The sequence below is a fragment of the Notechis scutatus genome, chromosome 3 (genome assembly GCF_049901735.1).
Source record: "Notechis scutatus isolate UNSWTSFEM ecotype Mainland chromosome 3, rNotScu1.2, whole genome shotgun sequence".
Classification (NCBI taxonomy): domain Eukaryota; kingdom Metazoa; phylum Chordata; class Lepidosauria; order Squamata; family Elapidae; genus Notechis; species Notechis scutatus.
In genome coordinates this window covers 204,998,831-205,014,226 of record NC_142011.1, presented here as the reverse complement: position 1 = coordinate 205,014,226, position 15,396 = coordinate 204,998,831, and the positions used below count along the sequence as shown (strand labels likewise).

Here is a 15,396-nt window from a genome sequence, read left to right as displayed (position 1 = left end):
AATGGAATAGAATCTTTATTTAGAATAGAATAAGGAATAGAATAGAATAGAATAGAATAGAATAGAATAGAATAGAATAGAATAGAATAGAATAGAATAGAATAGAATAAGGAATAGAATAGAATATGGAATGGAATAGAATATTTATTTAGAATAGAATAGAATAGAATAGAATAGAATAGAATAGAATAGAATAGAATAGAATAGAATAGAATAGAATAGAATATTGGAAGGGACCTTGAGGCCTTCTAGTCCAGCCTCCTGCTCAGGCAGGAAACCACATACCATTTCAATGGTTGTCTACTCTCTTCTTAAAAACTTCCAGGGTTGGAGCATTCACAACTTCTGGAGGCAAGTTGTTCCACTGATCAATTGTTCTCACTGTCAAGAAATTTCTCCTTAGTTCTAGGTTGCTTCTCTCCTTGATTAATTTCCATCCATTGCTTCTTGTCCTTCCTTTAAGTGCTTTGCAGAATAGGCTGACCCCATGTTCTTTGTGGCAACCCCTAAGATATTGGGAGATTGCTATCATGTCATTCCTAGTCCTTCTTTTCATCAAACTAGACATACCCAATTCCAGCAATTGTTTTAGTCTCCAGTCCCCTAATCATTTTGGTTGCTCTTATCTGCACTCTTTCTAGAGTCTCAACATCTTTTACATACATACATACATACATACATACATACATACATACATACATACATACATACATATCTCTTGACAAAGAAAACTGGATGAAATATTGCAAGCGTGGCCTTATCAAGGCATTGTAAATGTTTCACTGTGTTGTTTTTTCATTAGAGATGTTTCACTGTGGTTGGAAAGATGGTTTAACACATTTGGTGGACCAGCCAATTTATGATGGAACAGAGTTAAAGACCCTCAAAGCTTAATTCGAAGAGTGACTTTAGCCACAGAAAAGAAGGTCTCATTCACCAGGCTAAAAGAAGGCTCTCGAACACACCCAGCCTTTTCTAAATATCCAAGAGAATACAGAGAAGCATCGTGGCTTGGCTCGAAAACTGCTCAGCCTGATGCCAAGGAAAAGCTGCCAGGAGCATAGTTCCCACACTTTCCCCATGAACTGTTATGGATTGTTGTGACTTTTCTCCCCCCCCCCCTTTTTTTTTAAAAAAATTCCAGAGTAGAGAATTTATCACCAAGCATCCAATTTAATCGAAGAGTCCTTGAACCACACTCAAATCCCAGGGACTCCAGAAAGATCTCCATGTAATTATCCTATAAAATTATCTATTGCAATGTCCTACCTGTCAATGACTACTTCAACTTCAACTTCAACCACAACAATACACAAACACACAATAGATACAACTCAAGGTAAATTGCACCAAACTTGATTGCAGGAAATACAGCAACAGAGTGGCCAATGCCTGGAATGTACTACCTGACTCTGTGGTTTTTTCCCACCGCAAACCCCAAAAACTTTAACATTAGACTGTCTACTGTTGACCCTACCCCATTCCTAAGAGGTCTGTCAGGGACGTGCATAAGAGCACCAACGTGCCTACTGTCCCCGTCCTAATGTTCCCTTTTATTCTTATCCATTTAATGTATTAATAAGCATGTTTATACTTATATCTGTTATCTAATACATGCTCGATAAATAAATAAACAATAACTTTCTTGACAATAATGCTTCATTTGTCTTATTCTAGGGAGGATCTGGGGGATGGATGGATGGATGGATAATGGATGGATAGAGATATGGAGGGATAGATGTGTGATAGACAGATGTGTGGGGTGGCTGAAAGGTAGATAGATGACAGGAAAGGAGGGAGGGAGGGAAGGAGGAAGGGAGGGAGGGAGGGAAGAAAGCTAAGACAGAGAGAGATGAGAAAGAAAGAACGATAAGAAAAAGAAATAGATAGATAGATAGATAGATAGATAGATAGATAGATAGATAGATAGATAGATAGATAGATAGATAGATAGAGATAAATAGATAGATGTTATATAGGTAGGTAGGTAGGTAGGTAGGTAGGTAGGTAGGTAGGTAGGTAGATAGATAGATAGATAGATAGATAGATAGATAGATAGATAGATAGATAGATAGATAGATGAGAAATGTAGATAGATGATGGGAGGGAGAAAGAAAGAGATGACAAAGAAGGAAAGAAAGAAAGCTGACAGAGCGATAAGAAAGAAAATGAAATACTGTATTAGATGAGAGAGGCAGACAGAGAGACAGATGAAAAAGATAGATAGATGATGGGAGGGAGGGGGAAAGGTAGAAATGAGAAAGAAAGAAAGAAAGAAAGAAAGAAAGAAAGAAAGAAAGAAAGAAAGAAAGAAAGAAAGAAAGAAAGAAAGAAAGAAAGAAAGAAAGAAAGAAAGTAGTGACAGAGCGATAAGAAAGAAAAAGAAATACCATATGAGATCAGACAGACAGAGAGACAGATGAGAAAGGTAGATAGATGATGGGAGGGAAAGAGAAAGATAGAGATGACAAAGAAAGGAAGGAAGGAAGGAGAGAGAGAAATAAGAAAGAAAAAGAGACGAGATGATAGATAGATGGTAGATGGACAGACAAACAGAAAATGAAAGCTGAGACAGAGACAGGGAGTCCATCCTCTGTTCCTCAAGCTCAACCACTTTAAGGTTTCAGAGGAACTCAGCTCCTCCGTTGTGGTTGAGAAGCCCTGGCTGGGCTAGAGTAGACCACAACTCTTAGAGATTTCCTGTGGCCACCATACACATACCGCCCAATCAGTCTGGCTCCAAGCTCCCCCTACTGTTTGGAGATCAGCCACCCTTGCCCAGAATCTGGTCACTTAAGCCGTCACCTAAACTAGAGATCCCCAGCAGCCCAAAATGACCAGCCATGTTGACAGTCCTATTGGATCACCTGCATGGCAGCTCCTAGCTTCAAGTCTCTCCGGGAATTGCCATCCTTTAATCTCGGGTTATAGTCGCACCACAACAACACCAATCCTATTTAAGAAGAAGGCAAACGCCTTCCCTTTTGCATCTTTTGGCATGTATAATTCTATCATGTTCTCATTCTAACGCTGTCTTTCCCCCAAGCTGAAAAGCCCCAAAATGTTGTTCTCCTTTCATCTTTCAAGCGTGGCTCTAATTCGGGAATGTGCAGTCAGTCCTGCCACAAAGGTTGACTTCACATTTTTCCATCTTGCTTTTCGAAAGGGCACCTTGGTCTCTTACTAACCATGAAAGGATTGAAACCCTCTTAATTGATTACTTATTAATGCCGGTGCTCCAAAAAGGCAGCTCAAAGTAACTTAAAAAAAAAAAAAAGTTGTGCAGGTTTTCTATTAGCTGTTTATCTCTGGATGAGAATGTTCTTGCCTCCTTGAAGTGGTTTTTGGCTCCGGGAATACTGAATGGCTTGTGGCAGGGAGCAGGGAAGGAGACAAATGTCATTTATTTCATAATCACCTTGATAATCTGCCAAATCAACCAGAAGATTATTTGGTAGTTTATGAGAATAAAAACCATTTCCCCTGTCCTACAGGTGCTTTTTCCAAAAAAGCAATTGGTTTTTCTTTAAAGAAATGTTTAGGATAGGATAGGATAGGATAGGATAGGATAGGATAGGATAGGATAGGATAGGATAGGATAGGATAAGATAAGATAAGATAAGATAAGATAAGATAAGATAAGATAAGATAAGATAAGATAAGATAAGATAAGATAAGATAAGGAAAGGAAAGGAAAGGAAAGGAAGAATGGAATGGAATGGAATGGAATGGAATGGAATGGAATGGAATGGAATAGAATAGAATAATAAAGAATGAAGGGAAGGGAAGGGAAGGGAAGGGAAGGGAAGGGAAGGGAAGAGAAGAGAAGAGAAGAGAAGAGAAGAGAAGAGAAGAGAAGAGAAGAGAAGAGAATGCAGAAGAGAATGCAGAAGAGAATGAAACAGAATAGAAGGGAAGGGAAGGGAAGAGAAGAGAATTCTTTATTGGCCAGGTATGATTGGACACGCAAGGAATTTGTCTCAGATGCATAAGCTCTCAATTAAACAACATAGAGATAGGTCATAGATCATAAATCCTTGTTACACTCATTAATCATAAGATACAAACAAGTGATAAATCGTAAGATAGAAGGATTTCTATAGAGTATAGAAGATAGCAGGAAAGATGAGAAATTGAGAAAAGATGAGATAAGAGATTGGTCCTGCTTCTTCAGTTCTAGCCTTTTTAGGTGAGAAACAAAACATTTTCAAAGAAAAATAATAATACTAATAAAGTCCAGTTGCCTTTTGGAAAAAGCACATTTGGGACAACCATGACCTGGATGACTGAGAATCTTTACAGAGTTGTCTCAGGGTTGTAACTAAGGGAGCAGCCCCCTTTCCCATTCACCTTCTCCCCTTCTAAAAGTTTCGGATTAGTTGATATGAACCAGACTGACACAAACAAGCAGGATCTCAGTTCTTGGCCACCCACTTCAAGATTAGAGGGGTAAGCTATGGGTCTGCCCTTCATCCAGTTTAACATAGCATGTGTGAACAGAGCCTAGAGCCATATTGTCGAACCTGTGGTATGCGTGCCGGAAGTGGCACGCGGAGCCATTTCCCCAGCATGTGAGAGGTCGCATGGGAGAGCTCCACTGCGCATGTGTGTGCGCGCCGCCACCCGACAGCTGATTGTCAGGTATCTGGCGTGCATGCGCAGGGAGCAGGGGTGCATCGGAGATGTGCATTTAAGTGCAGATGCGCAGTGTGTTGGGGGTACCTCGTGCGCATGCGCAGAGATGCACGGCATGCAAGGGGATTGTGTGTGCATGTGCAGACACGGTGCGCAAGGGGGGAATTGCACGTGGATGTGCAGGGGGCATGGGGAGGCAGCACGCATTGCTTTCTGGGTGCTGGCAGGCGAGCGCGCGGACACTTATCGGCACGGGAGCTGAAAAAGGTTAGCCACCACTGGCATACAGTGCTCCAGAACACCTTTGTCCCACTTCCACTTCATAGATGTTTGTCGTCTTCTCCTGATTCACAATCTAATGGGCAACTGAAAAAATAAACATGTTGTTTGAATAGATTCCAAGACGGTAAGCGGGGATACAATGATAAATACACATCCGGAAGGAAGATGGTGGCACAGGCAGTTTCAACTGTGCTACACAAACAGCCTGGTGTAATTTCCATTGTGTGCCTGCTTATTTTCTTGAAATCCCTTCCTTTCCAATCTCTCTGTTTTGTGTCAGAGGGATGGAGAAAGACAAAGAAAAACAAACAGGTCAGGCACAGGAGAGATGGCCTACAAAAGTAACTCGTTCTTTTTATTTCTCTCTCTCTCTCTCTCTCTCACACAAACACACACATACCTTTTAAAGCAATATCTCTGTAAGGGAGAGGGAAAACATATCAGACACAGGACATGTGGCAATGGTGATCCCATGACTGAGAGACATTGTATAGGTCATAAATGGGGGGCATTGATCATAAAGATTTTTCAGCACCCCGTAACTTCGGCCACTGAATGAGGCAGGCAGTAAATGAGGTCTTTCTGTAGGAGTTTTGCCAGTAGGCACCTTCCCATGGTCACATGACCATGTCAGGGCTTGGCAATTGGCTGCCTTTACAGTCATTTGCAATGTCCCATGGTCCAGCGACTGAGTTTTACAACAGCTTTACCAAAGCTGCTCAGAGTCGCCTGAACCCACAAGATGGGCGGCATATAAATTAATAAATACATAAAAACAAATGCTGGCATTTGCTTCTGGTTTTGGGCAAAACCAGCCCATAATATACCATTGGTTTGCTTAACCATTTGATGACTGACTGGCTCAAAAACAGTAACTGTGTGAAGGACTCTGGAGTCCTAATGGACGATCACTTAAACATGAGCCAGCCATGTACGGCAGCAACCAAAAAAGCGAATGCAATCTTTGGCTGCATTAACAGAGGCATAGAATCAAAATCACATGAAGTATTAGTACAACTTTATAAAGCCTTACTAAGGCCACACCTGGAATATGCATCCAGGCATATTTGGCCACCTCATTACAAAAAAGATGTTGAGACTTTGGAAAAAGTGCGGTGAAGAGCAACTAAGATGATTAAAGGCCTGGTGTCTAGAACATATGAAGAGCGGTTGCAGGAACTCGGTATGGCCTGTCTAGAGAAAAGAAGGACTAGGGGGGACATGATAGCAGTATTCCAGTATTTGAGGGGCTGCCACAAAGAAGAGGGGGGTCAAATTATTTTCCAAAGCACCAGAAGGCAGGACAAGAAACAATGGATGGAAAGTATTCATGGAGGGAAGCAACATGGAATTCAGGAAAAACATCCTAACAGTGAGGACAATTAACCAGTGGAACAGCTTCAGAAGCTGTGGGTGCTTCATCACTGGAGGTTTATAAGAAGAGACTGGACAGTTATCTGTATGAAATGGTATAGGGTCTCCTGCTTGAGCAGGAGGTTGGGCTGGATGACCTCCAGGGTCCCTTTTAGCTCTATTATAGACTATAGAGGTCGCTTCACAATCACAGCATTCACTTATCATGCTCTGCAAAAAAAGGCCATAAAATCAGATCGATCACATGGGTGAGCCAATTAATGACCATCACAAGTGATGACCATGGTGGGTAGGCTCTCTTACAGTCCTAACTTGAGGACTACCTACATAATCAATGATTACTGAGTGCTGTTTGTGAACCTTGTTGTAATAATAATAATCTAGTAAATGTATGTGCTGCCTGACTCCCAGAGACTCTGGATGATTTAAAATTGTTAAAAACATTTAAGAAGGCACACACACACACAAACACATACACAATCTCTAGCAGAAGACAAAAGATACCATAACACCCTCCTTTAGCCTCCTCTAGCCCATATCATCAGATTAGAGTGATGTTTCAACAAACAGAAAACAGAAATAAATTCTGTTCCTGAAGCCAGCCTACTCATTTTGGATGCGGTCAGCATCCAAAACAGTTCTTGCCAAGCAGGAACTGATGGATTTTGTTTTGTTTAAAAAAAACAAAACATTTTTATTGAGTTGTAGAGTATTATAAAATGCAAAAGTAAATAGAAGAACAGTGAGGGAGGAGGCGGAAGGGGGAAGAGAAGTGAGGAAAGATGGCGGGTGGGGAGAAAATGAAGCATTGACTTCCAACTCTGTTATAGTAAAATACGTCATCAACATCAAATCACAGCTTTTTGCTTTTCCATAATACCACGAACAAGTCATTTCTATAAAGAGCTATCAGCCTAATCTCTAAAACCCAAAGTCAGAGTTTCGTTCTTCTCCACATCAAGCATGAAGTTCAGAAGCGGTTTCCATGTGGAAACAAAAGTACTTATGTTCTTTTTTTTTTTTAAATCAAAGTGGTCAATTTTGCCATTTCATCCAACTCTGTCATCTTCTGCAACAATATATTTGGGGTATGTCTGCTTTTTCTCTCCGATCTATTCTGCTCAGACTTCATCAAGCATCAGGGCTGCGAGCGGGGGCGATGAACCAAGTGACTACAAGTGTTGCTTATGAAGTGTCTGGTGCAAAAAGCTCAGGGAACAAGATTCAAAGGGGGTCAAGACTAAATAAAACTTGGGATTTAATCTGGACTGCCAAGGCCTAAGTAAAACCTATTTCTACCGCCAGAATTCAGGTCCTAGAATTTCTCAACATTTTCTAGACCAGAGTTTCTCAACCTTGGCAACTTTAATACATGTGGATGTTGTAGGAAAGCGCCCCCACCTCCCCAGAATAAAATATTCTTTATTCTTAATATTAAAATGAGGCGGAATAGAATGTTTCCCCTGAAGGAGAAGAGGAGAGACGTGTTCTTAAAGGCAGGAAGCAGCCCCGGTCTTCCTGCTGGAGGAAAACAGCCTCAAGCAGTAATCCTGAAGAGGCTAGTCTTTAGGAATGGAGAGTTTGTATCAGTTCGGAAAGACTGAGCCACTCTATTCACAAGCAAAGAGCAATCCGAAACTCCAAATAAGCAACATGATAGGCAAGGAGCCAAAGCTGACCAGATTAGCTCAGATTAGCTTAAAGATTTCGGCTGCGTTGGCCTCCTGCAATCCTCCATTTTTGCTGGCAGAAGCATCACAGGCTGGTCCTTTGCTGTTTCCAGGGAGGCCCCACGGGCCAGATCTAAACCCCCTGCAGGCTGGATCTGGCCCCTGGGCTTTGAGTTTGTCACCCCTGATCTACATGAATTAATTGGAATCAATTCAATTAAGATATTGAAGGATATATTCTTGTACAGGAATAGGCATCTCAATCACAAAGCCCCAAAGAATGTATAAAAGCTCACCTACTCTCAACCCCATTTTGTCAGCCACCCCACAAATGTGTTGCTGTCACTGAAGTTTCTGGCTACCAAATAAATGGAGATCTTTCTTTCCTGCAGCCTGCTTACATTTTATTTCCAGAGTCTTTCTCCTGGTTTGGAAGCTGACCTTATTTTTCTTCCAATAATGTCAACTCCCAGAATCCCCCAGCCAGTCTTAAAACTGGCCAATATGGAGAAACCTTACCCTAGTCTACATCTAGAATGTCTCAAACCCGCAGATAATTACTGTGATATCATAAACGATGGCTGAAAGAGACAAATGGTATTCAGATGATAGTCATTTTTAGGAAAAATAATCAGATACATTATCCCTTCTTGTAGAAATTAAAAACGTTCCTCTCCTGTGAACGTCAATTCCCAGAATTCCCCAGCCAGCATCTTAAAGTTGCCATGGTTAAAAAAAAAACACTGTTCCACAATTTAATCTGAAAATGTATTATTTTTCTAGTCTTTTCTCCAGAAATTCTGTCACTGAGGCTGTTTGCAGGCTATATCCCTTGCTTTTTGTCTTTTAATGAAATTTAGCTTGCTCCATTGAGTTTTATATTATAAACTGCAGGCAATAGTTGTGAAATAACACATCTTATACATAGGCGGTTGTGAGACAAAGTTAAGGTTAAGGCATTTCTTTTTATAATACGCAATATATTTTTTTTCTGTTGGTGTTGTTGATTCTGAAAACATGTCCATGTTTGTTTTTAACTTCTAGAATTTCATTTCCTCTATAGAAAAGGGTGGATCATTGGTTCCACCATAAATTATTCTTACTATTCAGAATCTTCTAATGTTACACTAATTAAAATAAGAGAATTGCATTCCCTGTTCATTATAGTGTAATAATGAGTGTTCCTTGGACCTAATTCTGGAGTTTTATTAATGCTAGGCGGGATTTTTACGAGAGTAAAATGGACCTCTGCATGCCACTTTAAACCTATCTGGAGGAACAGTAGAAAAAAAAAGGAAGATAAATATACATACTGTGCCAGAGAAAAGGAAGTATCTCAGCCACATAAAATATAAAAACAGGCAAGTGGTAACATGTTTTGTTCCTATGTGTCAAATATAGCAACAGTAACGTGATGGAGGTGTTTAAAAAGAGTCAGTTTGGTTCAGTGAAGAAGATGTTGGCTTAAAAATGTAGAGAGGAAAGTTTGCAAAATTATTTTGGGCCTGTCAGCTTAGCCTACCTCACAGGGTTGTTGTGACAGGAAAAATACGGATCAGGAACATTATGTTCACTGCTTTGAGTGCCATGTCAAATAAAGGCAGGATATCATTCTAAATATAATATACAATCGATAAAAAGACTTAATGCAAGGGAGTATTTTAAGCGGGCAGTTTTAAGTGGAATTCCCTGGAAGTCTGTAGTCCTCAAGGCAGGGGGGTCTGAAAGATAAATACAGGCAGTCCTTGACATACAACCATTTGTTTAGTGACTTATGACCGTTTTTCACACTGACGACCGTGGTCAGGTGATCGAAATAGACGGGCAACTGGCATATATTTATCACGCTTGCACTATCTTGGGATCTCATGGTCCCCATTTGTGACCTTCCCAGAGGCTTCCAACAGGCAAAAGTTAATGGGGGAAAACAGATTCAATTAACGACCGCATGATTCTCTTAACAACTGCAGCAATTGGCTTAACAACTGTGGCAAAAAAGGCATAAAATGCAGCAAAAGTCACTTAAGATACATACGTCCTCGACTTATAGTCCTCGACTTATCACAATTGAGCCCAACATTTCTGTTCTTAAGTGAGGCATTTGTGAAGAGGGTTTTGCCCCATTTTACGACCGTTCTTGCCACCGTTGTTACGCGAATCAGCACAGTTGATAAGCTAGTAAGATGGTTGTGAACTGAAGCTCCCTTCCCCATTGATTTTTTTTTTGCTTGTCAGAAAATCGCAAAAGGGGATTTTCGTTTTATTTGTTTTGATTAGAAAATGTACATTGCCGCCTATTCGCACATGGCGACGCAAGGTGGCTTACACGGATATAAAAACATCATATATTTATAAAAACATAAAACTAATAAAAGAAAATGATCAAATAATACATTAATAAAATAACACCCCCCGTGGCACCACATTACACAAGCCATTTAATCCCATGACCTTGGGACACAGCAACGGTCATAAGTATGAAGCAGTTGTCAAGCATCTGAATTCAAATCACATGAGCCTAGGGAGGCTTCAAAGGTTGTAACTGAACCGTTGTAAGGCGAGGACTACTTATACCCGTGATGGCAAACCTATGGCACGCAGAGCCATTTGTGCGGGCATGCGAGCCACAGGCAAACTTACCTCACTGTGCTTGCGCACGACTCCCAGCTAATTTTCGGGCCTTTTTCGGCCTCGCAGAGGTTTGTGGGAAGCCTCTGCAGCCTTTGCAGGCCGAAAAATAGGCCCGTTTCATCACTTCCTGTATTTCCGGAAATACCAGAAGTGACGAAACAGGCCCATTTTTCAGCTTGCAAAGGCTGCAGAGGCTTCCTCGGAGCTCTGCAGGCCGAAAATCAGCTGGGGGGAGGGGCGCAGTGCAGGTAAGGGGATGGGAGGGGGAATCACACGCGCATGCGCAGGGGGCTTGGGGGCGTGTGCATTGCCTTCTGAGTGCTGGCACGCAAGCACATCTGTGCAAGTGTGCACACACTTTTTGGCACAGGGGGCGAAAAAGGTTAGCCCCCACTGACTTATACAGTTAGTCTTTGACTTATAGTAGTTCCTTTAGTGACCGTTCAAAGTTACAACGGCACTGAAATAAGTGACTTCTGGCCGTTTTTCACACTTTACGACCATTGCGGCATCCCCATGGTCGTGTGATGATAATTCAAGGGCTTGGCCACTGACTCGTATTTATGACAGTCGCAGTGTCCTGTGATCATAGGATCCCCTTTTGCGACCTACCAACAAGCAACGTCAATGGGGAGGCCAGATTCACTTAACAGCTGTACTACAGGTAGTCCTCGACTTACAACAGTTCATTTAGTCACCATCCAAAGTTACAACGGCACTGAAAAAAGCGACTTACGGCCGTTTTTCACACTTACAACCTTGGTAGCAGCCCCGTGATCATGCGACCAAAATTCAGGTGCTTGGCAACTGGTTCATGCTTATAACGGCCACGTGATCCTCCTTTTGCGAACTTCTGACAAGCCAAGTCAAGGGGGAAGCCAGATGCACTTAACAAGCATCTGACTGCAGTGATTCACTTAACAACTGTGGCAAGAAAGCTCGTAAAATGGGGCAAAACTCACTTAACAGATATCTTACCCTGTTTCTCCAACAATACGGCCTCCCCCAATAGGAAGTCCCAGCATGTTTTATAGGCATGAAATGAAATTAAGCCCCTCCCCCAAATTAAGGCCTATATTAAAACATGCAAAATGGGGGAATGGTGGGGGGCTTGCCATTAGGAAGTACTTTTGTTGCACACCCGGATATGGTGCTGCCTGCGTTGACCCCGATACGAAGTGCCCCACCAACGCCAAGGTCAACATCCAAGCCGTCACTGCCCGCCCGGCCAAAGATGCAAGGGGGGGAATTAAGTCACCCGAAAAGACAGCCTAGCCATTTTTCAGGGCTCAAAAAAAAGACCCGCCTTATTATATGAGAAACACGGTACTTAACAACAGAAATTTTGGGCTCAATTATGGTCATAGGTCGAGGACTACCAGTACTAACTTAATGGCGGCAGTGGTTCACTTAACGACCGTGTTACTCATTGGATTCTCTAAACAGCGGTGGCGAGAAAGGCCGTAAAATGGGACAAAACTCCCTTAACAATTGCCTCACTTAACGGGCATTATGTCACCCTTAACAGAAACATTGGGCTCAATTATGGTTGTAAGTCGAGAACTACCTGTACTAACTTAACAGCAGTGGCAGCGATTCACTTAACAACCGAGGTGAGAAAGGTAGTAAAACGAGGCTCAAAACTCAGTTAACCCACTTAGTGACATAAACTCTGGGCTCAATGACGGCCACAAATCGAGGATTAACTGAATAACGCCAGATTTAAAGCTCTCCCCCCCTTTCCTTGGACGGGGAGTCCCTCAGACCCCTTCTTCCACTGCCTTCCTCTCCCAATTGTCTCGCAAGGATCCCCCAAAAACGCCTCTCTTCCGCCCTTCTCACAACAACCCCGCGAGGTAGGCCGGCGGGAGAGGATTTTCCCCTCCCCGCCCCGCGAGTCGGGTCACGTGCCTGCGACCGCTCTTTCCCTCCTTTCCCCCCTCCACGCGCGACGTCATCGACTCCGCAGGTTCGCCCCCACCGCACCTTCGCGCCCGCGCGGCCAATCAGGGCGCGCGGTGCCACGGGCGAGGAGGAGGAGGAGGAGGAGAAAGAGTGGGGGGTGAAGTATTGTGGGGTTCGCTCCTCCCCGCGCCCCCTCATTGGCCACGCGCCTCGGCCGGCCGGCCGGCCGGCCACCCCGCCCCGCCTTGTGCATATTCATGAGAGGGGCGGGCGCGAGGGGCCGGGCGGAAGCGGAAGCGTTGCGCGGAGACGGTTTCCGAGGAGTCGAGGGTTATAAAGCGCCCGCCGCCGCCGCCGCCGCTGCTGTTGGTCCGTCGCCTCTCCAGTCGCCCCCTCGCGAGTCGTGGCCGTCCCGGACGGACCTGCCAGCGCCTCCGGAGCAGCCCCGCTCCCAGTGCCGTCCACGCAGCCGGCCCCTGCCGACCGGGCGGGGGGGAAGCAGCCGGGCCCCGGCGGAGCAGCGCGGTCCGCGAGGAGCAGGTACCGGCCGAGCTCGGTTTCAAGGGCCTTCCCACGCGCGGGAGGCGTCGGAACACGCGGGATCGGGGGCGTCCTCACGACCCTCTTGGCCCGCGACACGCATCTGCACGTCGGGACGCCCGCCCAAGGGCTCCCCGCTGCTCTCTGCTTTGGCGTCGTCAAGAAACACCCCCACCCCGCGGTGGGGGGGATGAGGTTGAATCCGCTTTCTCGGGTGGGCTGCTGCCCTCCCGATGGACCAAGAAGATCCCCGACTCCCCGTGTTTCCCCCACCCCACTCCCTCCCCCAAAAGAGGGGAGGGGCGGGATGGAGAGGCTGGGGTGCGGGGGGGTTCCTTTGGCGCACCTGGAGGGCACCAGGTTGGGGAGGAAGGTGGCTGCGATGGTGATGGGGTGGTGGAGGGGATGATGGGGAGGAGGGGTCTTGCGTGATCCTTCCTTGCTCTGGATTTGCCAGGTCTCCTCCATCGTGCCTCTCTTCGAGACGGGGATGATGGGGGTTGGGGTCCCTTTGGTGCACCTGGAGGGCACCAGGTTGGGGAGGAACGTGGCTGCGGTGGAGGTGGTGGGCTTGCTTCATCCTTTCTTTGCCAGGTCTCCTCCTCCTCCATCAAATGCCTCTTCCCCCTCCCTTCCAGACCGACAGGATGGGGATGATGGGGTTAGGGTCCCCTTGGCACACCTGGGAGGCACCACGTTGGGGAGGAACGTGGCTGCGGGAGCCGAGGCTGTGATGGTGGAAGGGATGCTGGAGGCTCGCTTGATTCTTCTGTATTTGCCAGGTCTCCTTTCCATCAAAAGGCCACTCTCCTTCTGACACCCCCATTCAGACTGGGTTGGAGCAGATAGATGGCCCTTGGGCGCCCCCCTACCCTTGCATGGTGGCTTCAAGGATGCATGCAGCAGGATGGCCTCTCCCATTACCGTGATTCCTCCCTCCTGCTTGGCTCTCCATCCTGTCACTCCGAGGCAACTGTTACATAATCCTGGGATTGGGAGCAGCGCATCCTTGCTGGATCCCCAAATTCCTTTTCTCCCAGGCGCGCCTCCCTGGCTGCAAAAACACACACACACACACACACACACACACCCCAGCCCTTGAGATGCTCCTCATCGGATCTGTGTCCCTGCATGAGTGTGTCCCTACGACCTACATTGGGGTCAGTTTGCATGATCCCCTCTGCAAGAGGAAGGCATTGGTGATATCATTCTTTCTTGGACCAAACAGGTTAAAAAAAAAAAAAGAATTCCAAGGAGAATCTCACCTTCTGGGAGAGAAAGGATGGGTTTACAGGAGGAACATTAGCTTGGGAAGGAGATGGAAAGAAGGCGTGTGTGGTGGGGTGTGTTTTTTTTTTTTTTTTTTGGTGGAATCGCTTTGGAGAAAGGTGCAAAGGGAGATCTTCCGATTGTGGACCCATGTGCCTTGTTATGTAACTTAAGGATTAGGACATATCCTGCTTGAAATATTTTGGAAAGGGGAGGGGGAAGTGTGGAATTTTGTCGGAGAGGCAGGATGGATGAAAGGATTCCTGTTCCATGGGCACAAAAGAGGAGGGTTTGTTCTTCGGGCCGAAGTTGATTGGGGAGAGAAGCTGGAGGTCAAACCTCTTGGTGTTGGGCCTCTTGGGAGAGGCGCCTGCAGAGGTTGTGGGAAGGGGAAAGGGGCCTTTCGGACAGAGATAACCCCAACCCCCTTGTGTGAAATGATGCCTCGGTGGGACACACGGGACAGGTCTCGGGTGCGAGAGATGCCTCTTGAGGAGCATGCAAATGGAAATGATGAATGAGATTTTTCTGGCAAAGGAGGTGGACAACGCAGGACATCTGAATGCGGTGGGGTTTGGAGGAGGAGGAGACCCGGAAGAGAGGGTGGGAGCATGGGGAGGGTTTTGGACCTGCTTGGTGGGGAGGGGGGGGGGGGAGACAGGGACCGAAGCTCGGAGAGGAATAACTGCTGGTTCCAAAGAGATCAGAAGCTGGGAACGGCACCAGGAGCAGCGTGTGAATGAATTGGACAGGGCAGAGGCTGCGAGGGTGCAGGAGGAAGAGATTTCAGGGGTTATGCAACAAAAGCAGAGGAGCAGAAGGGTTGTGCGAATGCAGGCGCCAGGTAGAAAGGAGGAGGGGTGTCCTTTGATGGCAGTTGGAAAGAGATTTCATGCTGGTGGTACTTTTGAATTAATTGCAGAAGCCTGGTGGGGTGGGGGAGGGTTCCTGCTAGGAACCCTCTGGGATATCTGCATGGGGGTTTATACTGATGGTCTGTAATGGGTTTCCCCAGGGAGGATAAGAGATTGGAGACTCCGGAGGGGAGGGGAGCCCGTCAGGGCAAGAGGGATGGAGGGGCCACCGCTGA

The 15,396-nt window shown here is 45.5% G+C and overlaps 1 protein-coding gene across 1 annotated transcript in view; it reads left to right on the top strand.

Annotated features, from left to right (window-relative positions):
* Window positions 1-12,795: 12,795 nt before the first annotated feature.
* Window positions 12,796-15,396, top strand: part of SLC45A4 (solute carrier family 45 member 4) — a 101,914-nt gene continuing 99,313 nt past the window's right edge. The window contains exon 1 of the mRNA XM_026683819.2: window positions 12,796-13,037. The gene's annotated coding sequence lies outside the window, so the exon portion shown is untranslated. The remainder of the gene's footprint in view (window positions 13,038-15,396) is intronic.